The sequence below is a fragment of the Agelaius tricolor genome, unplaced genomic scaffold, assembly GCF_023055355.1.
Source record: "Agelaius tricolor isolate 1412-34295 unplaced genomic scaffold, bAgeTri1.0.p SCAF_13, whole genome shotgun sequence".
NCBI classification, from domain to species: domain Eukaryota; kingdom Metazoa; phylum Chordata; class Aves; order Passeriformes; family Icteridae; genus Agelaius; species Agelaius tricolor.
In genome coordinates this window covers 18,302,369-18,326,877 of record NW_027269273.1, presented here as the reverse complement: position 1 = coordinate 18,326,877, position 24,509 = coordinate 18,302,369, and the positions used below count along the sequence as shown (strand labels likewise).

Here is a 24,509-nt window from a genome sequence, read left to right as displayed (position 1 = left end):
AGAGCTAATTATGCAAATAAATTATGACATTTGGCAGGAGAATTTGCTTCAAGATCATTTATTACGTTCTTTTTATAACAGTGCGAGCGTTTAACGGTCAAAGACAATATTTTAAAGGAAAATTAACGCAAGATTATTAACCTAAAAACAATTCCACATTAATGAGATGTATTTCTCTTCAACTTCTCACACCTGGCTGCCTATTGATGCCCAGCCAGGACTGTCTCTTAATAATTGGCATTTTTTTTGCAGGCAAATATTGAATGAGGTGGTGAATGTTGCTTTGGACAAACTCACTCAGGAAAATTCCTTCAGGGTTTTAGCTTGCTGGTCTGTAAAGGAAAGTTGTGAAGGTCAAACATGTCTCATGTTGTTCTCTGCACTTGTACTGACCAGGTCTGGCTGTGCTTGGGAGAAGACACTGTGCTGTCTACCCCATCTGCATGAGATAAAAGCTCCCCAGCTAAAATTCGCATAATTGCTTTTCGGAAGAGATATAAAGCAAAAGTCTTAGCCATTTGTGGTCATTAAAGATCCTGTGCCTTTTTTTCCCCAAGATCAGGGTTTGTTAACCCCAGTATTTTGGCTCCCCTCCAGCCCATGTGCTGCTGCCTTCCCTGGCCCTGCACTGGGACTCTCAGGTGGGGCAGACACTGCTCTTCCCCTCCTGGGACACTGGAGTGCCAGCCACGCATTCTCACAGTGGCCAGGAGCCTCCTGTGAGGAGAATGCTTCAGGAAGGCCCCACACTGGGCCCTTGGAAGGCCACACTGGTTTTTGCTGGAGCACTGAGGGATTCAGGTACCTCCAGGACCCAAAAGCTGCCCATCCCCAGCCATCACCTGTTACCAACCTCTGGCCCAGGTCCATCACACACAGCTGAGGTTGGTTGTCTGCAGTCAGGTGAGAAGTTGTCTGTCTAGAGGATTGACTCTTGTTCAGCTAGGAAAGATGCCCAACCATTTGGTTGTTTTTTATATGAACTTATCTTAAAAAAATATATATTCTCAGGAAAGACAGGCTGTGCTTGTGTTCTGTCCAGCACTCTTGCTTTGCCTCTCTTTTCTGGGCAGAATGCTGGGCAGCTGGGAGGCTGTGTTTGCAGCCAGGTTATAGGGGCAGTTGTTGGGAGTTATGAGAGAGCTGTAGCCAGGAATGACTAGAAGGGAACAAATTAGGAGGTTTAGGAAGTGAGAAACAATCTTTGTCAAAGGTGGTACGTTGCAGCCTGGCCAAGGAACAACAGGGTAATGTCCCTGACATCCTTCAATCATTTTCACTCCTGCTTTGCCTCCAGTGTGGCTGTTGTCCACTGTGATCTGCACACTTCTAGGGCAGGATGGGATGTGAGGACCTGATTCTGGAGTTCCCTTTTGTTCCATTTCTTTACCCCTATTTCTCAAATGTTCCCTTACAAAGCCATCTGCCTTTGTTATAGCTGGGTTTTTCAAAATCCCACACCCTGATAAAGCTTTAAGGGACTTCACCCAGAGACTGAGGGGCATTTCTCTTCTGAGGCTGCTGAAAGTCTGTCTGTCATGATTCTCCCATATCCACTCTCAAGGGATTTTTCTCCTCTCAAGTTCAAGGTGGAGAGGACATTCCCTGTTAAATCAGTCCTGGCACACAGCACACAGTGGTGTGCGGAGCCAACCACAGGTAAGAAATTGTGTTGCAAGAAATGAAAGGTTTGGAGCCAGACAAAATGTGTGACATTCGAAGTTCTCAGCTCTCCTCCCTCAGAAAGGCAATCTGTGACTTCTGGACCCTCCTTAATGACCCAGAGCCGGATGGAAAATAATATTAATAATAATAAAAGAAACAAAGAAGGGGCTGGCGCATTTTTTAAATAAAGAAATTTCCCTCATCTTGCGGTTAATTTAAAAGGTTTATTTCTTGAAATGAATCCTCTTCATCAAATCTCCGATCCTTGAAAATCAGTGCAACCTGCCTCTGTGGATAATGAATTGATTTGTAATGTAAATTATATAAAACACCCTCCCCGCCAGCATTTGTGTGTGAGTGTGTTTAATCTAAAGCGTTTAAGTCTGAAAATGAGCTTCTCCATCAAAAGTCTCGATTCCATTTACATTTCTTGCATACGAGTCAATTTGTGCCTGACCCAGTCTATAAATCACTGCCAAGGAGTGCTGTGTCTGTACCTCTCCTCTTCCCCCACTCCCCTCCCCTCCTCCTCCCATCCTTGCACATGCAATGTTCAAAAAGGCGGTTTTGGATACCCTCTATAAATGGCAGAGTTCCCAGTTCTCTGGCCAGAGGCTGACCAGTGCAGAAGGAGCCCCAGCTCAGAGGGGTGTGCAGTGTGGGCACTGGGCAGGTGCTGAAGAAGGGGGAGGAAGGGAAGTCCTTCTCAGCTTCTGCTGGCTGCTCTGGAAGGCTCTCCCAAGGGAAGGTGCCCTTTCTCTTGGTGGCTCCTTTCCAGCATGTGTTTGCTCGGCCACTAACGGAGTCTATGGCTTAATGGCACTAGAGAGTGAGGTCTACAGCAACATGGTGCACAGCAACATGGCTCTCTAAATTCCATGAAATGGGAATTACTTGCATCACCAGAGCCTTTAATCCTGTATTTATGTCCCCAGCTGTTTGATCATGCCAAGTTTTATCCTTCATCTCATGCCATTGGTGGTGAGATGACATGGGCCATACTTCCTTATCTTGCCTCCAGTGGGAATTAGGGGCTTCCCTTGCTGGTTGGACTTCCGTATGACAAATGCCTGTGGCCCTTTCAGAGAGGAGGGGAGGTAGCAGCAGTGTTATCTTCACTGAAAAATCTGTTGACCCATCTGGGTACTGGCATTAGGAGGGGTTTAGTAGCAATGCACTTGAGAGAGCTGTTGGAGATCCACATTTCCCTGAATATTTATGCACAAAAATTTACAAAACCACTTTAACAAGTCTTTCTTGGATTCTCTTGCTCTGCCTTTTCTCATAGCAGAAGGATGCCTGAAAGTGTTAAGAAATTAGAACATCAAATCTATCCAGGTCTCCAGAAGAGCATGAGACAAAGAACTGGACCAGTGGCCACCTATCCCCCAGGCCACTTCATATCCTCCATCTACGAGCCTTGACTTGCCCTAACACAGCTATCTCTGAGCACCTCTAAGAAGTGAGCTCCATCCATTGCCATCTGTCTGGTCTGTCACCAGAATGAGAAAGATTGATGTCCAGCAAAACAAAGTGAAAACTCAGCTTGAGTCAGGAAGGCAGTGTGAGGTAAATCTTCCGAAAGGACTTATATTGGTACTTATAACCAGGAAATGCTTCCTCCCTGTGCCTTGTTTGTTTACCTTTGAAATGGGGTTAATCCTTCCCTCCTCCTGGCTTTCCTGAGTTTCCATATCAGAGCTCAGAGTGTGGGGTGTATGTTACTGTATGAACGTGCAGCCCTGAGCATGATGGGGCTTCTGGCATTGGAGGAGTCCTATGAGCTGCTATAATACAAATAGTAGGAAGAGTTTTTCCTCAAGATTACCCCAGGGAATTGAGGTCAGACTTTCAGTGAAGGAAGACACAAACCTATTACTAGTTTCTGTGGGGACTAATGCAATTTGCACTTTGTTAGAGGAACTCACAGTGATTTGTACACATTAATTACTCCTTGCAGCATCCCAGCTGGATAAATATTATTACCTTCATTTTACAGAAAGGGTAACTAAGATGTAGAGAAGTTCATTTGTTTGACTACAGCTGTACAGCGTGCCAATGACAGGAGCCAGAAATAAAACATAAGAGGACTGATTGTCAGTCCCTTCCGGCTCTAAAACTGTGGGTTCCAAATATTTTTCTCCCAGAACATCACAAGCAAAGAAGGCAGCGGTGCCTCCTGGCTGGGCTGGTTACCACTGTGGTGGGGATTGGGTGCTGGGGGTGGTGCATGAAACACAGCCTGGGAAGCACCGCTTCGAACCCCAGCCTGCACAGCCTGCAACGATGGGAGGAGGAAATGAAAGTGCAATTAGCTGGAAACAAATGAATTTGTGTTGCATATATTTCCCAAGCTGATGAGTTGGTGAATGAACCACTCGTTATTTCATGGAGCAGCATCTCTAAAGATCTGTAGAACAACTTGGAAAAAACCCAGCTTTTCTGTTTTGACATTTTTTGCAATATTTCTGAATGCTGTCTGCTCTAGTTTCAAGCATAGTTACTGCTGTATTTCCATTTTCTTTTTATGAAAAGGAAATTCTGAAGAAGTTTTGTAGTTTTTTAGCTGTTTAAACTTCTCACCTTGAATTTTTCAAGGTCTCGTGAGTGTTACGTTGACAGTATCAGCTTATGGCCTGTAGAACTAAAATATTTTGTAACCTAAATATCAAGCTATTTTTATTCCTGTTTTCCTATTTTTCTTGTGCTAGGTGAGTTAAAAACTAGTGATATTATCCTGTCCAGAAATGTTTAACTTCAGCCAGAGATGCAAAATTAAACAGACAACACAAAGCAGCATCAAAAATAGGAAATAAAAGTGAATAGTGGGTTTAAGCATTAATTTGTTTTTATGGTTGTTGAAGGTGAGGGGAGAGTACCTCTAGAATCAAAATCCTTTTTTTCTACAAGAGAAAAACATGTTCAGAATTTTTCCAGCTGTCTAGAATTGCTTGCATTTTTCTAATGTGGTGAACAGAGGAACTAGCTATTATGAGCAGCAGATAAGCCTGCAAGATGGGACCAGAGTGATGAAGCTCCTGTGTGTGCTTCCCTGAGATGGCAAACAGATTCTCTAAGAAAGATGGACCTGAGAGTATTACAGTAACAATAGTGTCATATTCAGTTGGTCCTTATTTAGTCAGTCTTAGTTACATTTGAGCTGGTTTCCTGTAGATTGTTATTTTTCAACCTGTGGTCTGCAGATTCCTGGTCGGACAAAGAGGGTGAGTAAAGCAATTTCACCAACGCTCTCCAGTGGTCAGGGCTTGTGAATTTTCTAGGGGGTTGCTGAGCCTTCTTGAGAGATTTTCTAGGGATCCACAAATCAAAGCAAGTTGAAAGACACTACAGCAGCATAATGTTATATTGATTGCTTTGTTTTTGCAAAGGATAGATTTTGTTTAATCTTCCCCTTCCTTATATTGCTTGACACCATTAGTTTTATCTTAACTGACATTAAATTAAAAAAAAAAAAACATTAGAGAAGAGACTTTCTAATGTATTCAGTACTACTTTTGGATGGGTAATAACAAGAAGTATTTTCAGGGACATGGTAGCTCTTTAAAAAATATTTGCTAAAAAGAAATCAGGTAGGACAGAAAAGCATGGCTTGAAGTGAGATCTTATTCAGTGCAAGTTTTAGAAGAAACTAGGATTCAAAATATATTGAGAACTAGAAACTATGGGGCCTGCCCAGAGCTGGACAGAGGGACATAGAGACATGGAGTCCCTCCCTGGTCTTGAGAGCCCACTGACCTGATCCTCCTGGGGCAAATGGATGTTACAGGGGAAACCCTTATTTGATGAGGCTTTTGGTCTGTGGTGGGGGACGGCAGGAAGCAGTACCTCACCCCACCAGGGACAAGGGTGTGACAGAGAGCTGTGGTTTTGGGATGGAGTCAGTGGGATGGGGCGGACTTCACAGGGAAAGAGCCCTCCCCAGCACTGTGTCTCCTGCTGCCTCGTGAGCCCCAGCTTCCAGCCCTGCTCATCCCCAGGCACCGTCCAACCCAGACCCATGAGGGATGTTGGGGAGGACAAACGGACACAGCTTCCACTCAACAAACACAAACTTGTTTCTCCTCCTCTTCCATCCTTCACAAATTCCTGGTGCCTGTCACTCCCTGTCCACTCCGAGGGTATTAATAACAAGGGAAACCAACATTTGACGTGAGCACAGTAGGGAGAGGAGAGGCAGTGCAGAGGGAGGGGGCAGACAATGTACCCATATGGAGAACAGAAGGATGCCAGGGCGGCCATTCAGAACCCGTCCCTCTCTCCTCCCTGCACCCACAGCCTCCTCTCTGCTGATGTTGGGTTCTTAACATAACAAGTGAGCCGAGGGGCGGCCAGCCCTGTGCTCGGCTAAAGCCCTGGATTCCTCTGCCCAGAGCCCTGTCTCCCAGCTACTGATCCCAGGAATCAATCGCTGGGCTCTTCCCTGCTTCCCGGGCAGCACTATTGTCTGCTAGCTCTGCACTGGGAAAGGATGCCCTGGGTCCTCTCCTGACAAAGACCAATGAGGCCCGGGGGAGAAAAATACATACAGAACCATATGTGTATATGTATGTATATATGCATATGCAATAAATAAAGCAAGCCAGCCAAGCCCTTCAGGCAATTTTAGCTCCGTGTATTGTTCAGGAGGAGAGGTTTCCTCCCTCCCCTCCCATCTCCTAATGAAATCCCCCAAGCCCTCCTTGTTTCTCCCCCCTCACCCCCGCTGCCAAAGGGTACTCGCACAGGCATGCTCTCAGGGATTTTGTCTCTTGTGGTTGGATAGGCTCTCATGATGGGGGAATCTTTTATTTGCTAAGGTTGTTGGTGACAGAGCCCCTTCAAATCTCTCATTGCTTTCTTCATTTGCTGGACATTTGATTTGGGGCATCCCTTCACCCCATTTCACCCAGACCTACCCCTGTCTTCTCTGACCTCATCCCTGCTGTAACACACATGTACACCAGGCCTGGCCATGGCTGGAGGGAGGAAGGTGTAAAATTGCTGGATATCCTCTCAGAGCCCCAGGTCCTGGCAGTGGGACCATCTGCCTGCATGTCCATCTGTACAGCTGCCTCCATCCCCTGCCTCTTGGGGCTACCCAAGACATGCTTGGTGTATGGATGGATGGGGCAACCCACCTGTATCCCCATTGGTGTAGCTGCCTCTTAGACCTTTCCTGTAGTGCTCATGGTACTGTATAGAGGCAGGACAGACAGCAGAGGCTCCTGGCCAATGACTGGACCCTGGTCCTTCTCACAAGGTCTCTGGCCACTCACTGTCCACACACTCCTGCCTTCAGGCTGGGCCTCACACCACGTTCCCACTTGCCTTCCCTGAGCAGTGCTGAACTGACAGCCCTTGTACTCCTGGGCTCTCCACAGAACAGAAGAAGGGCTGTGAAGGCATGAGGAGCCCCACAGCTCTGATGGCCACCAGCCCTAGGTGCTCCCCTGTGACAGAAAGTGCAGGTGAGAGGCTTCACCATGCTTGGTTCTGATCATCTCTATCCCCTGCCCCAAACTCAATATCTGTACAGAGAAAATGAGTTCTCCTCCAGTGTCTGCTTCTTTTTGCCTCCCATTGCACATGAAAATGCTGACGGATTTCCCTGATCACTAGCCATGCTGGCTAGTGGCTAAAGCAGTTCATTTCAGACCCTGTGCAGGTATTTCTTACCATATATTATAGTGAATAATGTATCCCCAGCCATGCAGCACAAGGCTTATAAGGCTATCTCAGTATTCTGGTGACAGCTTTAAACCACTCGACCATTGACCATTCAGGTCTCATGGTTTATAGAGTCACCAGCACACCTTGACAGGGTTATAGCCTACTTATTGGTATAAAGCATGGTTAGGGATACATTATTATAGCACGTTGCCTCTGAAACGGGGCTGTGTGCCACTGGTGGCCTAGAGAGCCCTTGCTGGTGATCTGCAAAGGGCTGGGTGATGTGGCCAGCCCGATTCACATCTACCTGCTGAACCACGATGAGTGATTGCTGCAGTGACCTGAGGGACAATGCTCACTCTCAGATCCTGGAGGCCCAGAGGTGCAGGTGGCTCTGACAAGAGGGGGGCTGCAAGGAGCTGCTTTTCATCAAAGCTGCACCCAACCATACCTGAAGACCTCTCTGTAGCACCAGTGATCCAGCAACCACTGTGCAGGTTGCCACCAGGATGAGAAATTCTTTGAAGACTGCTGCTTCCACACTACATGGCTTACTTCCACCTTCTCTGGACTGCTTCTGGTTGGATGCAACCCGACCATCTTGCTTCTCTACAAATGCCAATTTGGCCTGGCTCATGCTGAACACTCATTAACAATTACTACAGTTAAGGTAGTTAATCACTACAGCTGAGGTTGAAATCTGACTTTTCTTCTGATTCCAAATCCCAGGTCTGTGAGCTTTTCCCATCTCCCACAGAAGGGTTTCTTCCTTGTTTCCATTGTTTCAGTCTTGCTCCTCAGTTAGTGATTTTATTATAAAGTTTCCAGGGATTGTTTGAATTGCCTTTGAATGCAGCATGTACTTGTTCTTGTTGCTATTGCAGAGCTGCAACAATTTAACAAACAAGTCAGGTTAAAAATGTTGACCTCGGGTTACTTCCTGATCTCACTTGATTTGTTAAATATTGAGCCAAATTTGGAGAAAAATTACCTTGGTACTTTGAAAGCCCTCAAAACTGGAACTCAGCAATAATGTTTTAAAATTTCTCTCCTTGCATTCCCTCTTTAAGGGCTATTATAGGAAATATTTGTTAAGGATATTTCAGCTTTAGGACTAGTTGAAGAGATCCATTACACAATTGCTATATGCCAATGCTCAGGATGCCTCTGGAACAAATGGACTCATTTTCTCAAATGTTATGTTTAAGTCTCAGTGAGCTCTTGACCACAGCTTCAGCTGACAATTGCTTCTTCAGTGTCTTCTCTTAGTTTCCTCTGCAGCCTTGATCCTAAAGAGATTTAAGGTTGTGATTAACTTTAGGCATGTAAATAGCCCCTCTGATGGTTACAGTTGAGCATCCTCTGTGAGCATCCTCTGAAGGTGGATGCTGCCAGATGTGCACAGTTTGGGGTCAGCCAGCTGCACAGACCTAGCCTAGGTCAGGCATCCTTGCAGCATCACATCTTACCAAGTTAGCCAGAGCACACATTGCACAGCTTTTGTGCCAGCTTCAATTTCATTTCAGCTTTCTGCAAGCTACAGGGGGATGACAGGCGATATTTTAAGGTATAAAGTCAGAGTCACAGACAAATAACACCAAATGCACATTGAGTCTGTCAGAAGTTAACCTGTCAGCACTCCCTGAAAGGATCTGCATTAGCAGATCAGCTTCACATCAGATCAGCATTTGTGTCATGTGGCCACAGTCTTTCTGGCCCAGTATTTGGAGCCCTAAAGCCTGACTCTCTCTCCTGTTGAATCCAGGCTTCAGTAGGTTTAAGACAGCAGGGTGATTGCTTACCTTTGCACAGTAAGTTCTGCTGGTGTGAGGCTTTAGTGGAGTTTTTTAAAAAAGGAGACGAAATCCTGTAATGTGTAGATGTGAGGCTATTAGTCTTTCCATAGTCTTTTTCACTTAAGAAGGGGAAGGCACAAAATACTGAAGACAAATAAACAGATAAACTTTTGTAGGTGTACATTTTTACAGTCTTTTCATTGCTTGCACAAACTGGTACGCAGGAAGGGGGTCTGAGATGGCACTGACAATACAGACATACTGGGACCTAGTAGGGACAAATTGGTTGCTTTGCATTCAGCTTCTTAGTTCAGGTTTCCACTTCAAGCCCAATAAATCCCTGAGTCCAGAATGGCATTTCTCCTTCCCTTTACAGAAATGGCTCTGCCAGGTCCTGAGTTCCAGCCACTAGGTCATGCCACACCAATACTAAAGCAGGAGTGCAAGGGGAGGAACCAGGCCCACCTCTGTAAAAGGACAGATAGATCATAGTGCAGATGGAACAACCGAGGGATACACAACTAATTATATGCACAAGTGTGGGGTATTTATTACTGTAAAATGCTCACAAAATTCATAGGCACCTAAGACTTATGATGGCATTATCCACCGCCACTGGAGAATTAATGGGCAGCCTTTTCCCTGTGCTAAAGCAGACAACAGAGGGGGGTACTCTGTCATCCAGAGGTGAGAGCAGGGAATGAATGCATAGACAGTACTCCCCTCTAATGCTAATGGACCCTAGCACTGAGATTAGATTTACACCCTCCCTCTAAATGTACACCAGGGGAAGGCAGCTCCCCCAGGCTGCCTTCCCAGCGGCGTGGTGCTGCAAGAGCTGCTCTCTGCTCACCCTGCCTTGTCCCTGCTGGCCTCCACGCTGGCCAGCACAGGCTGTCCTGCTCCCCATATCTGCCATGCCTGGGTTTGCACAGAAGGAGTGCTCACATTTTCTTCTGGGTAGTACCCTGTGGCAGTGGGGAACAGGGCAGCACTTGTTCCCCTGCCCAGTCCCCCAGGAGTCCCCAGCTCATTCCTTCATGTGTACTCACCACCCCACCATGGGTGCTGGGCAGCAGCTGGTGCTGCAGTCCTCAGCACCATGGGAGCGCCACACTGTACTACAGAGGGTTAAACAGTTCTTTTTTAATCTCAGCTCACCCAAGGAACAAAAGCCTGCAGAAATTATCCTTCTCCTTCCCTTTCAGCATCCTTGCTTTGGGATGGGAATGGGATTTTGACCTGAGGAATAATAAACCTAACAACAGGCAATGTGTAACTACTGATCCTCAACTTGCAGAAGGGGCAGGCAAAAGATGTTCAGGAATAGAAAGACAAAGCATCAGAAAAGTTCTCATGGATACATTTTTCCATCATGGCTCCACATCTGGCCCAAGTCCCTTGAGCAGACCCTGTGTGAGTCCCCAGCACTAGCCCTGGAAGGAGCTGGGGCTCAGAAGGCACAGCCCTGGAGACTGGGAGGAGCATGGTGGTGCTCACACGCCTCTCCCTAACACAGCTGGGAGCACAGGCACCACAGAAGGTGAGAGGAAGGACTCCTGCCACAGGTTTGAGCAGCCCAGCTTTGCAGCAGCCTTCCCTCCTCCCTGGGAGTGGGATTGCTCCTGGACAACATCACCCCACGCGCAGCGGGAGTGACCACAGGCCTGCTAAAGAACTCCCTGCAAATAATTCACACCAACTTGTTTAAAGGAGCAAATGGGTTTAATTATTAGTTACAATCTTGTCAATAATTATCACCCCATCTGTGGGTAATAAATGGCAGCTTCTCACAGACTGCATCATTAGAGTTTAAGGACACCAATGGGGTGCATTAAAATGCTGAGGAAAGCATTGATCTGGTGTAAAAATGCTCTTTACAAATTACAGACACGGGTCAAGCCCGTTGGTGAGTCCTCCCTCTTCCCATCTGATGTCAGCCTGCCCTCTCCTCTCACTGTGCATCCTCCCAGTACCCCCAGTCCATGGCTACTGGAAAGACAAAGAGGCCAGCAGACCACAGGGGACCCAGCCCTTGCACAGGACTCTGGGCTTTATGGAGTGAAGGTTGTGCAGTTATGACAGGGCTGGCATAAAGCACCACAGCTCCATCCTGGTCAGCTCTGCTGCTTTATTCCCACAAAGGGCCTGGTCATCTCCACAGCAGTCTTTATCCAATGGGCAAAAGAAGTAGGATGATATAGGCAATGTTTCCCAAAATGCAGCTACTTCTAGGGTGGAAAAGCATTGGTCATCACACAGCAGGACTTCTTGGAGGAGAAATAATAACTCTTTTTTTAGGGGGGGTTATTTTTTTGTTTTGATTTTTTTTTCCTTTCAAACTGCAGGCTTGAATATAGGCCGGCAGAATGCAATTATCCAGGCTGGAATTTGGCCAAATGCTGGGGCTAACAGTCCTACTGTTTCAAAATATGCCACAGTAGCCTAAATGATCACATCTTGCAGAATTTGATTTTGCATTTCATCCAAAACAATGTTGGGAAGTTCATGAGTAGGATAAGCAAAAACTAGTCCTACTTATCTCTGTACCTGCTGAAAGCTCAGCCCAGAATAGCTCCTGAAATTGTTTTAATTTCTGTGCAAAATATTGAAAGCAGTCTATGGTTTTATTCCTTTTGCAAATTCTCTGCCACCAGTTTCCATTTTTTTTCAGTAAAAAATACATCAACTTTCAGAAGGAGAAGCTTGAGTAAAACAAGCTATTTCAATCTGAAACCAAAAAGAAAAAGGAGAAGGGGATTTATTTCATTTACAACAGCATTTTAGTTGGACCTTCTTTTTTTCCTAGGTTTTGTTTTTGTGATTCAGCCTGTTAGGACAGACAGAGGATTAAGATAGCTAATGGACAGTCTCTTTATTGGCAAACAAAACTAACACCTAAATGTCTCTTTGCATGTACAAGTTGTAAACTCTTCATTAAAAAGAAAGCTACATTGATAGAGGCAGACTGGGCTAAAACTGAGCCCCAGTGTAAATAAACCTCTGCCAGGGCCCAGACAAACCCCATCCCTCCCATGCTTGAAACCTATTCCCTCAGTATTAAACAGCTCCAAATGCTCCCTGTTGTTTTGAATGCTATGCAAATATTGGCAGAAGGACACATGCTCTGTTTTAAAGATACCTCAGATACAGCCATACCAACCAAACTTTTTTGGAGAGCAACATCAGGACTTGCAGTTTCTCTTTTTACTTCACCAGATGAAATTTATCTGCAGATTGAATTGTGTTTTTAGCTGCCTCAGGCTGTGCTAGCTCTTGCTGATTTTGGCCAATCATCCCCCACAAGGGAAGAATAGAAAATGAAGAGGTAATTTTGAAAAGTCAAAATATTTCATTTTATATTTTGGAAAAGGAATCATTATAATTGATTTTATGTGTTGAAATAACTTCCCATTGTGAAACACAACTGTTTTTCTAGAAAGGACACTGGCTGTCTGTAAAAACACATCTCATTGAGGCTGGAAAAATTCCAGTATCCTTCTGTTTTACTGGAATATCTTGAAAAACTCCCACCTTATTTTAACCTGGGAAAACCAAACCTCTCTTAATTTTCAGTTGGGCAAATGAAAGAAAATGAATGATAGGGATATTCAGTAGCAATTTCAGATGCCACAGCTGGTGGAAGCCCAAAGGGAGAATGTGGAACATCCCATCAGCTCTGCAGCATCACCAGCACGTGTCCTACAGTGTCTTTGTGTCCCTGCACGTCACCGCTGGAAAATCTCAAACTCTCACTTATCTCACACGTATCAACCACACTTAAATGAACTGTCCCAGTGCTGCCACTGCCCAGCTCACATCTAGTTTCCATCACAACCCTCTCTGGTGCTGAGGGGAATATAAAAAAGAAAAATAAACTGGATGCAGGAAATGACAAGTTCAGTTCTTAATTTATAGTCATTCATTCTCTACTCCTAAGTATCATGGTAATTCCTTTGATTTTCTGAAAATGTAAGTGGATCCTAAAAAGCAGTGCGACTTTTTGGCATCCTGTACCAGAAACAAATTATTCCCATGTTGTAATGCATAATGCTCAGTAAGGTCTGCATGAGAACTGGAGCTGGCCACTGCACAAACACAATTCCACCGGTGAAGCTTCCAGCCTCATTCATAGTACCTGCTCTTCAGTTCTGCTCCCATTTAAAACATGCCATGTCACTTAATTGACAGACTCTATGCCACAAGCAGTTTGCAAATACACTTGTTTGAAGAAGATATGCCCTGGCTGATTTGGAAAATCCCTATGCAGTGCATTCAAAATAATTCCAAGCTGATTAATGACAAGTTGAGCAAATAGAGGGAATGAAGGGCCTGGCAGAGGCTGTGGTTAGTTAGAATTTGCTGAGTTCACTCCAACTAATTTTGTACCTTCTTCCATTTCACTTTCTGTAAAATTCCCAGCAAATCACTTCATGGTAAGGGATGTGTTGCAAACCAGAGTGTAATGAATAGAGGAGAGGAGAAAAATCACAACAACACATTTAAAAAATTCCCTGGGTAAATATTTGGACCTCAAGATTCACTGCCCACAGCCAGGGGTCAGAAACATTACAGGTCCACTCAAAACAAAGGCAACTTGGAACTGGGAAGTGGTCAGAGTCAGTGCAACCTCACCAGTGTCAGGGAACTGTGTCTTTTATTGTAGCTGAAGATCCCAACCCTGCATTTGTGCACATCCACGAGTGTTCACATATTTAATGCAAACACACACAAGTGCGGGCACTCACACATTCTTAAAATGTATGTGCATATATTCCTGTATTCACAATGAACTGTTTATGAGCAAGCTATCAAGAAAGAGTTTTCACTGAAATTATTCAGTGAATGACTTCAAACAATGAATACATTGCAGGAAATGGCGATTGGCTCCAGAGCAATCCACAAGCAGAAAAGAAAGCATAAGCAGTTGAATAAATGGGTGGCTATGAATTACTCATTTAGCTGCATTATCTTCTTGTGGTCCAAATTCAGCAAATGTCTAAACACCCACTTCCCATTAAGAGCATGAATAGTCCCATTGATTCAATAGGGTTATTTTCTCTGCCTTCCATGGGGCAACTGAAATACTTAAATTTAAGCAAGTGCTTAAAGTGCTTTGCTGAATCAGGAGGTATGTCCACACTGTATATACCTGTGTTATACAGAAGGTCAGGTTAGCTGATCCAAGAATCCTTTATGGTCTTAAGATCTATAAATCTATGAATAAAACCAGCCTTTGCTGGAATTGCTTCTCCATAACCTTCCTGAGCACTGAAATTCATCCACACCCCAAAAATATTAATAAAACATCCTGTACTTAACTCTTTTCATATTATACTAAGTACGCCACTAAATAAACCTCTTAATATTCCAGTATATTTTGCAATGAACATTTTCCTGGTACGCTAGAGCGGTTCCTCCTTTTGTGCCATCCCGAGCACAATCCCCATGAAATACTGCAGTAAACATTTCTCTGAGTACTACAGCAAACACTACCAGCATTAGCAGATTAACCATTCCACTGAGCGCCATATTAAGCACACGTTTAAATACTGAGAGAAGACGTATAGCCTCCTCTTCCCACTGCGCCTCGTTACCCTGCCCAGATCCATATTTTTCTGCTCAGAGTCGACCAGCCCTGCATGTACCTGCTCTGTTCCCTCCCCTCCCGATGCCTCTCCCTCTCTTTTTCTCCTCTTTCTTGTTTTGTTCATCCTGGACCTATTCTTCTGGTTTGGAAAATTTGTCAGAGGCCAGGAAGCAAGGGACAAAAGGGGGTCAGAGGATTTGGCACATTGTTCAACCACAAAATCAACAACAAATCTGTGCTGTGTGCATATTTCTGCCTCTGTCTCTCTCAGAATTTGCTGAAGTCTGTTGATGGAGAAACACAGGTTAAGTGTGGGTCCCCCTCCCTGGATCAAAAGAATGAAGTAGCAGGTCTTGACTGGTGTAATTTGGAATTATAAAGCATTGTTTGGATTTTACAGATGTACTTATTGCCAGCAAATTTACCATGCTCAGAACCTTCAATGGATTCATCTTTAGCAAGTGTTTAAGAGCCGCTGACTCGTCTCTTGCTGCTGACAAACCACCTAGATTCAACCCATGGTTCTGTTCAGTTTTTCTCCTTTCCCTCCTCTCTCTCTCTTTTTTCCTCTCTTTTATCCTCTTTTTTTTTCTTTTTTTTTTTTTTTTTTTTACTAGCAATTTGATGTTTGATCATTTGAGGCAATGAGGCGGAGGGTAATTTACGTTATCAGGGAGGTATGAGGGGTGCTGGGAGCCCAGACGCAAGGCCCATTCGCCTGCTAAAGCGCCATCGTAATGTAATGAGACTCCAGTCAAGTGCAGCTAGTAATGGAGAGGAACATTTCCCATTCATCTGCCTACCTGAGACTCCACCGAATATGACAATAACTTTTGCACGGGAGGAGCAGGGGGGACATGGGGAAGGGGGGGCCAGAGTCCCCATGGCATGACTCCCTCTGTCTCCTAGAAAAGCACCACAGCCTCATCCTTTAGACCATTGAGGGAAGCAAATTAACACAACTCGGGAAGTCACAAAGCGGGTTTTGGAAGTGCTTAACCCTTCCCATGTCCTTTCCAGTAGGCACCTGGTCAGCACAGACCCTCAGCCTATCTCTGAGACTGGGTCCCCTCCTTAGACCCTCAGCTGTTGCATCCCTCAGGGCAGAGCTGGACCCTTGTGCAGAGGGAGCTTGGAAAGGATGGGCCCACCAGAACAGGCCATTGGGAAGGTGCCTGCACATCAACTACCAAAAGTTGTAAAAATGAGGAAAACAATGTCCCAGAAGTGCTCCAATGCTGCTTCCCTCTAAAGGGGTTTCTAAAGAAAGCCTTTTTCCCTGATTGCCCCCCACCAGTTCTATCACTTCACAAGTGTGGCTTCCTATTAAAAAATAGAGTTTTAAGAAACCCTTTCCCTTTGTTTTCAAGTGTGGCAAACAGGACATTGGGATTGCATCAACAATTTATTTTAATACTATTTCCTAATATCAGTCAAAACCCAAACAAAATCTCAAGCCCACACCACACTCCTAGTGCCGTGGAGTCCACCCCTGAGGTAATTTCCTGCCCCATGGCTTTGTCAGAGCAGCCTTCTGCCATGCACTCTAGAGAAGCAGATATAACTTCACAGTGTCCTGGGAGTGGCTGTTCCCATCACAAGGATGAGGATATTCACATCACTCTGACCATCAGGGAAACTGAGGCACAGAATGGTGTTTCATGTCATGCCATAATGAATAAAATCCAAGGGTTTGTGTCTTTTTTCAGAGAATGAATACCAAGGATGATAGAAGTAAATTCTGTCCCAACACCCTCCCTCCAAACTCTGCTTCTCAGCCTTGGCCCTTGCCTGTAATACCTTCCTGGCTGCAGATTCACTTTCCACTGTGCCTGTGTAGACAGGGCCTCCCAGCAGCACAGTAATAACCATAGCAGAAATACCCACCACCAGCAATCATAATGATGCACATATTCAAGTTCTCACAGGCAACCCTACTACTCTGCACACTTTGTTTGCAAACTGAGGGCAATTATAGCTTGAGGGAACCTCCTGGATGCAAACACATCTCTTGGTACAAAATCTCAATGTATGTCAAGGGTTGTAGCTGGCCTGGACAAGATCAGGGGAAGGAGAGATTAATTTCCTTCATCAGCCTGTCCTGAGCTTGCTGTTTGTTCCCAAAACTCAGCCTGAGAAAAGGAGAGAGAGGAAAGGAGAGGGGGAGCTAAGGTCTCTCCCTCCTAGCCCTCACCAAATTCCTGCCACATGGACCCTTCCAATTATATCCCCGTTTGAAAGGCTGCTGTCAGGATGAAAGGCGCAGAGCAGTAATGAACTGACGATTAATTTGCAGTTGGCTCACCCAGTGAGTGAGTGAGTGTCTCTCAGGCTCGCTGCATGCGGGTGCTAAATATGACGATGTCAGCAATTGTCAGCCAGAGCCAGGGGTACCCTTAATAAGAGGCTCTCTCACTCTCTCACCGCTGCCTGAGCGCCTGTTGCCAGCTTCCGGGGGCTCCGGCCCGGCTCCCCATCCTCCCGACGGCGAGGGGAGCTCTGTACCAGCCTGGCAGCTGCCAAACTAGCAAGAGGAAGGGAAAAGAAATGACCCTCTCCCCTGGCAAAGCAGCAGGAGCAGCTGCCAGTGCTAACTGCCTCTGCCCATGCCAACTTTGACCTGGGAGAGTTACAGCTTATGCTGGCACGAAAATAGCTCAGGATGCAATTGCACACGTGAGCACCAGCCATGTCTGGGCTGGGATCCCTTGCACCTCCAAACCTGGCAGCAAATTTCATAGCCCCTTAATCCATGTTAAAAACAAGGCTCTCACTGTCCTCATTCAAGTCAGCATCCCCATGTCAGAGTGGGCATGATGGCCAGGGAGCATGATTGACACAGAGTTTCGAGAGAGCTCTTGCAGAGGAACACCCTCTGAAATGCCCTGCAAACCTGCACTGCCAGCAGCTGGCTTTCACGGGATGCATTAAGGGTTGATGCAGCCTGACAGGGTCTGGGTCATGGACCTGCTCAAATATCCCTGCCAGCCTCAGAAGGGAAGCAAGAGACACACACTTGGGAACCAATGTGTCGAGCAGTCTGTGAGAGCACGGAGGGGATCTGAAGCAGAGCTCCAAAGAGTTTGCAGGCTCACCAGCCAAGATGCGCCCGCGTGTGGAGGGGACGCAGTGGAGAACACGGGATTGACAGGGCTGGGAATACAACCTGCGTCCTCTGCATTAAGGGGCTGTCACCAGGCCACAGGGGAGGGCTGCTTTGCAGAGGGAAGCACAACACCTGCTCAGAAGACACAAATATTCAAAGTAAAGACCAATCCCTTGACACTGCACAAAGACACCTCCTGCATGCTCTCAGGAAATCTGGGGCATGCACAGTGGTCCTGTGTATTCCATTCACCCTTTTAAGTCTGTCCACCAAACCCAGACACTTCATCTTCTTTCCTCACAACAGGAATGGAAACCAGGCCGGAGCCACTATAAATGTGCTTAGCCTCACAAAGATGTTTTCTTCAACTGTCTGAAGTTTGGCACTGCAAATTGCTGGGCACCTTTGAGAATCTGGGTTCAGGAGGGTCATAATAAATTCTGCTGTGGAGCAAGCCTTGGATACTTGGGATGCAGCAAGGCAATGCTCTTCAACTGATGTGGGACACTTAGAAATGTTCATGCTGAAGCTTCCTTTTAGATTGCCCAAAGGCCTGTAAAATACATTTAATGTCTCTCATTCAGTAGATAATAATCTAGATTATTAGACCTGGTTTCATGTGATTATGTTGGGATCTGAAAGATGGGTGCACTGATTCCATCCTGGGCATGGACTACCAGAGCTTCGGAAGGCTTATGAGAGTTCAAAAATCAGCTACAAACGGCAACTACCTGGAATTTTACACCAATCACCATATCCTTCCTGCTACAAATAGTGAATGCCATTTCCTTTGAAACATTCTGAAAAACCCTTCTGACAGCTGGCTCAGAGAGAGATTTAGTTCTAATTTTGTTTGGATGCTACTAGACAATGTTTACAGAGCTCTGATACCAAAAGAAGCATCCTTTTTCACCTTGAGCAAGAGAGTTTAACCAAAAAGTTAGCTATGGGTCCCTGTTCCCCCTTCAGCCAGCCTCTTGATTTGCAAAAGAAATTTTCTGCAGAACAAAAACCAGGTTATGGCTAGGTTTCTGTGTCTTTGAAAGTGCTTGTGACTAGAAGTCTGATATTCATCCTGTTCTGGTACACATATGACTTTATTTTATCACTAGACTCCTCAGGTGCCTACACAACTTGCCAATCTGTTTCTTTGCATGAAATCACATGCCCTTTCTGGAGAAAAATACAGAATGAAGAAGGCAAAAAGATGTTCAGAGATGGAATCTACTCACAAGGCAAGTGTTCAAGATGGTCTGAGGCCCATGTTAGCAAAATGGACGTACGACTCCTGTTACAGCCCCCAGAGTACCCTGGTAGTGTTTGATTCCAATTCCTGTCATACCAGGCTGAGGTGGGGACAGTGGTGATGGGCCTGTATCTCCAGCAGCCCTGTATGTATGGCACAGAGTCCTTCATTTATGGCTGCAGCTCTTCATGTAACTTACAGGTCTTGCTGTAATCACAAATGTGTTTTTACTATGGAATCTCTGCCATCAGAGCTGGCATTTCAGGCACTGCTCCTTCCATGGCTCTCACTCCCTCCTAGTGCTGTCCCAGCAGACATACAGGGTTTCCTGCCAGCTGGACACAGCCCACATCCAGCTCACATACTATCTTAAAAAACTTGCCTCAATCAGACCTTCCTGCAGAGATGCTGTCCAAGCTGCTTTTCCTGCCCACCAAGCATGCCTAGGCCTGGGACAGACACTTTTTGGCTTCCCCTGCTCCTTCCACCCTGCCTGGCTCCCACTGGGAAGTGGCTCAGTGGCCACGCTGTGATACAGAGCTGTGGTGCAGAGCAGAGGCAGCAGAGCCATGGCACCAGTGCCACTTGGCAGGGTGTCCTGATGACACTGTGTCCCCATGACATGGGGAGTCCTGATGACACTGTGTCCCCATGACATGCAGAGTCGAGGGCTCCTCTGCAAAGGAGACCTGAGCCCTTTAAGGAGGAGAGAGGAGCAGAAATCAATTGTCTGCTCGCCTTCCTCCCCAGGCCCCCCTCTCCCCCTCCTCCGTCACCACCACCACCACACACGCACCCTATTCACCCTGCTGGAAGGTGACATTTGCTATTAACCTTATATTGGGCCATTTTGTAAATCAATGTCACTTACATTTAATAACAAGTGTAATCAAAGGAATTATGCAAATTTAATTTGATGCTTCTTGAATTATGCAAATCTGCACCACATATAATGGCTTCTGACATGTGCCCAGTTGGAGAACGTTCCATTACCTCCTCTCTTATTACCCCTATTATTATTTTTATTTTTTTATCCCGTGGGGGGGGAGGGGAGAAGGGAGGGAGCAGCAGTTAGGCTTAGAGGCAGGGGGGACAAGCGAGTGCAGGGAGAAGAGAAGGGAAAGAAGAGGGGTGGTGGAGAAAAGTGCTCCTTTGCCTGCATTTTGAGTAGAAAAGCCTCCTGAAGGCATTTCTGTTATTGTTATTGCAGAGCAAGGAGAGTGGTATGGAGGGGGGGAGTGGAATGGGGATGGGTGGAATCATTTCCCATGAATGGCTTTGCAGGCAATAATACTATAAGCCTCTGAGTCTAAATTACTGCCCTTCCAGTCCTGTCTTCAGCACAATATTACTCTCCTTGGCCTCTTCTTCCTGAATCACCAAGCAAGCTGGGGGAGGGTGAGGAAAGAGGGGAGCAGGACCCACAGAGTGGAAAATGCAGAACAAATGGGTGAAGAGATGTTTCAGGTTTTCTGTTCTGTGGCCATCCCAGGTGCCCCCACATTCTTATTCCTTCTGTCAGGGCCCCAGAGAAATCACTGTTCTTTTCTCCTTTGCTTTCCCACCAATTGTTTCCTTGCACGTGACCCCAAGGTCAGGAAAAACAGCCACAATATGCATGTGCCTCAGTTTGTAATACCTTCACAGTAACCTGGGGTATCTTCAGCCAGTGACATCTCAAGTTTCTCCTTTTGCAAGGACTTCAGTGTCTGTAGCACCAGAAGTCAGTTTGGACCAGCCTCTGTTTCTTCTGCATGTCAGAGATGACAAGAATATTTGGTGATCACAGGATGGACTGGAAAAACAGTGCCATGGTGGTAGTCCAACACAGGATGCTGAACAACATTTTCCTCTGCTGTTCCTCACAGAACTGATGAGTGACTCTTGCCATGATAATTTGTGCAGCGTGACCTTGGGTAAGACCACTCCCATCTCTGTGTCTTGGTGTCCTCACGCTCGCACAAAGAAGATAAATCGATCTGTATTTTGGAAGGAGGAGAAAAAGGAGAAGAAAATACATTTGTAAAAGTCTGTGCACTCCTCTAATGTGAATTGATCCACTCAATGAGGGAACAGTACCAATATGGCACCATCATATCTATAAAGCAGAGTCACTAATATCCAAAGTCTCCTTAGACTTTGAGAATTGAAAAGTAGGGAGTATTTTTACATTTTCCAGTTTATACTTGCCATGTTTCCTTCCAAAACTCTTCAGAAACACTGCCATTTTTTTCCTCTTTTCTTTAAATATTTCTTCTATTATTACAAAGCCCTATAGGCCCTGCATTTTTTTCTCAAATTGAAGATAATTTCAATTTTCTCAAATTGAAGATAACATACTCTGCATTTATATTTTAAACACAATAAATTGGAAAAGATGTTCAGATTAATTTTTTTTCATACCTACCAGTACTTCAAATTCTTTTAAAAGCTAAATAAATTGGTTTTGTTTCCTTAAATAGAAGGATTTTTCATCTGCTATCCAAATTACACTCTCATAGAAATACTGGTGAGAGAAAACTGTCCCTGCTCTGCCCAAACTGAACATCATTTGAAGTTCACTGTGGGAAATGTCATGTTTTGGTCAGTCCTTAATAGTATGGTTTCCACCAATGATGGGGTGAAATGGATGTGCTCACCCTGCTTCAAGGCTAACACCTGCTGGCCTTAGAAAATAAGTATATAACACCCAGGGGATGCTGCTGACATTGCTTTTCAAGCTCTGATGGTATTTGACAGCATCACCAGCAGCTCTCCAGTGCCATCAGCACTCTGCCACTGCTAATTCTCTGTAGAGCCCATATGGGAAACAAGGCCTCTGCAAATGGGCTCTCAAGAGTTGCAGCTGTGGGTAGAAATCCTGCTGGGAGGTCTCAGTCCAGAATCTTCTCTGACCCCTGTTCAGGGAGCCCAGCCCTGGCCTCTCCATCCCCAGGGATGTGATCTCTGAAGGGAGGGTGTCAGCAAGAATGTCAATAATGGTGCCTGACACTTGCTCACCTCTTCCTGAGGTTGTTGATTCACTGCCCAGAGACACACTCTGTCACTAGAGGCTGAAGAAAGGAACAAAGCTCATTTCAGAGTCAGCCACATCTGAAGTCCTCCTCAGCCCAACATTTCTTGACTGCACAGAGGATGTTGCCTTGCCTTGCCTTGCCCTCCCAGCAGATGACCTCCATGGCTCTCGTGGACATGGGGACGATCAGCACCCAGGACCATTTCCTGGTTCCAGGTGCTGCACAAGCAGATCAGCAAGAGGGTGCCCATGGGGAAGGGCTGATGTGGGTGCCCACCCCACAGAGCCCTCAGCCTCAAAGGTCCTTCAGGGGAAGCAGGTTAATGAGTGCATGGAGCTAAAATTGTCCCCAGTGATCAACCTGCTGAGGTCAACAGAGGTACCAAACAGCCCAAAGGGTCCTATCCCTGCATTCCAGAGATGTGTGCCAGGTGGAAGTGCCTCTCCTACAGACAGAGCTCAGCACACAAAATGCTGTTTCATAGCTGATGTTCCTGGGCTTTTTCTCTCCACAAAGATTCTCAGGAGGATGTCTCTGAATGACTCCAATCATGGATATTCCAGCATAAAAGAATCTGTGTTGGAGTTTGTTTGGAATAGATGTTAGGAACAGCCAGAAAATGTCCTGTACTCTACACTACAGCCAGCAGCATCAGTCACAGAGCTAAGGCAGCAGTGGCTGCTGTAGTGTGGGCTCACTGCTCTCTGTGTTCCTCAGCCCCAGCTGGAGGATGCCAGATACAACAGAGATGCCAGAGTGAAAGTGAACACATTTTCCTTAGGGAACCTGTTCCTTGGAGCTTAGGTCCTGATGCTGTAGGTTGACTCAGAAATAGGCAATGCAAAGTTCCTGAGCCTTGGCTGAAAGACCTTTGTGCTATTGCTGGGACAGGGAATTTGCCTGCCTCAAGCCCTGAAGGGAGCATGCTGGGCTTCCCCAGGGTAAACAAATAGAGTGGGGAAGTCATAATTGACACAAGGGCTCTAAAAGGGACAGCTCCCAGCGGGAGGCCATGCTGCTTGAAGTTTCCTTGCTCTCCCCTTGCTCTTCCCTGGAAATCACAGGTCATTGCTTGCAGCCACCTCTTTCCCAATAAAATTGTAACCAGTGAAGAGCCATAAAAACACTGAAGCACAGAAAGGCTGGGAATCTGATCTGGTGAGAAAGAACACACTGACAAAATGAGCATGAAACATTGTGGGAAACAGTTTGAAGGGATCAGGCTGGGACAGTGCAAGATAAGAGCTCCTGAAGGAAGATGGTGATGGCTTCAGAGACAGGGGTGAAGGAAGGGATGACACAGTGCTGTGACAACTGCCAGCAATGGGGAGGGGAGTTTCCCAGAAAGATCTTTCTCCATAAAATAAACTTTTAAGTGAGAGCTGCAGAAGAAATTAAATTATGGACAGTCCTACTTCTGACCAGGGTCCCAGCTGTCACATGACTGCCTATGCTTGGCCAGGGCATACAGGAGTAAACAGGTGTCCTACCTGCTCCGTGCCTCTGCTTCACCACCTGTAGGGAGAAGACAGGACAGGCACTCACCCCACAGGCTGGAACAGACCCCATCAGCAGTGGCTCTTCCGCAGCGTGACTCCGTTGACATCAGGGAAAAACCTCTTCCTTAGCCAAGAAGAAAGGTATAATGTTCATGATGCAAAGAGGGAAGATATTCCAATTTACCTTTGCCCTTGAAATGACAGGGGACTGGAAGTTTCACTGGGAAGGCACCCGAGTTTCTCCTTCAGTTTTGGGCAAATTAAAGGAAGATAGCAGTTTCATATACAGGTAAAAGTCACATAAGAAACTAACCAGGAAGATTGGCTGATTTTTTACATAGAAATAACTATGTATTTTGTTATTATGTTTTTAGAGGGGTTTTTTTGGCTCTGTATTTCATAATTTAATTACTGAACAGAGTTCCAGGAGTTAAATATTTGGAAAAAAACTATTTTGAGGACAGGTGTTGCCATCCTATAAGTATGACTGAGATTTGCATGAGTCTGCCAATGCCCCTTTAAGCTGGCAGGCATCTGATGAAATGCAGAAGCAAAAACTAGGGACCAGAGGGAGCCAGTGTCTTCTGGAACTCCTTCTTCCCAGCACCCTGAAAGTTTTGTGACCAGACCCTGCTGGCATGAAACCTCACTGACTGCTTTCCACGGTGAGCTGGGAAAACCCCTGACACATGTGAATAACAGCAAGAATCTCTATCATCTGTAGAATACAGAAAAACTGTGAGGCCCTGTGGAGAACTCTCTCTCTGTCCACTTGCTGTAAGGTCCACCTACCACAGGCCTCTGACAAAAGTCAGCATCACCCTCCTCTGGCTTCCTCTTACAGCCCATTCTTCCTTCGTTTGAGTAGTGGCCGCACATCTTTGTTACCTGCATCTGGGCCCAGGGATGCTGAAGAGTTT

General features: G+C 45.9%; 1 long non-coding RNA gene across 1 annotated transcript; it reads right to left on the bottom strand.

Moving 5' to 3' along the window:
- Positions 1-228: 228 nt before the first annotated feature.
- LOC139595316 (uncharacterized) lies at positions 229-24,062 on the bottom strand. Its single transcript, XR_011681004.1, has 4 exons — positions 23,636-24,062; positions 22,074-22,126; positions 20,713-21,052; positions 229-332 (listed from the first exon to the last, which is right to left on the bottom strand). It is a non-coding gene; the product is annotated as an uncharacterized lncRNA (long non-coding RNA).
- Between the last annotated feature and the right edge of the window lie 447 nt (positions 24,063-24,509).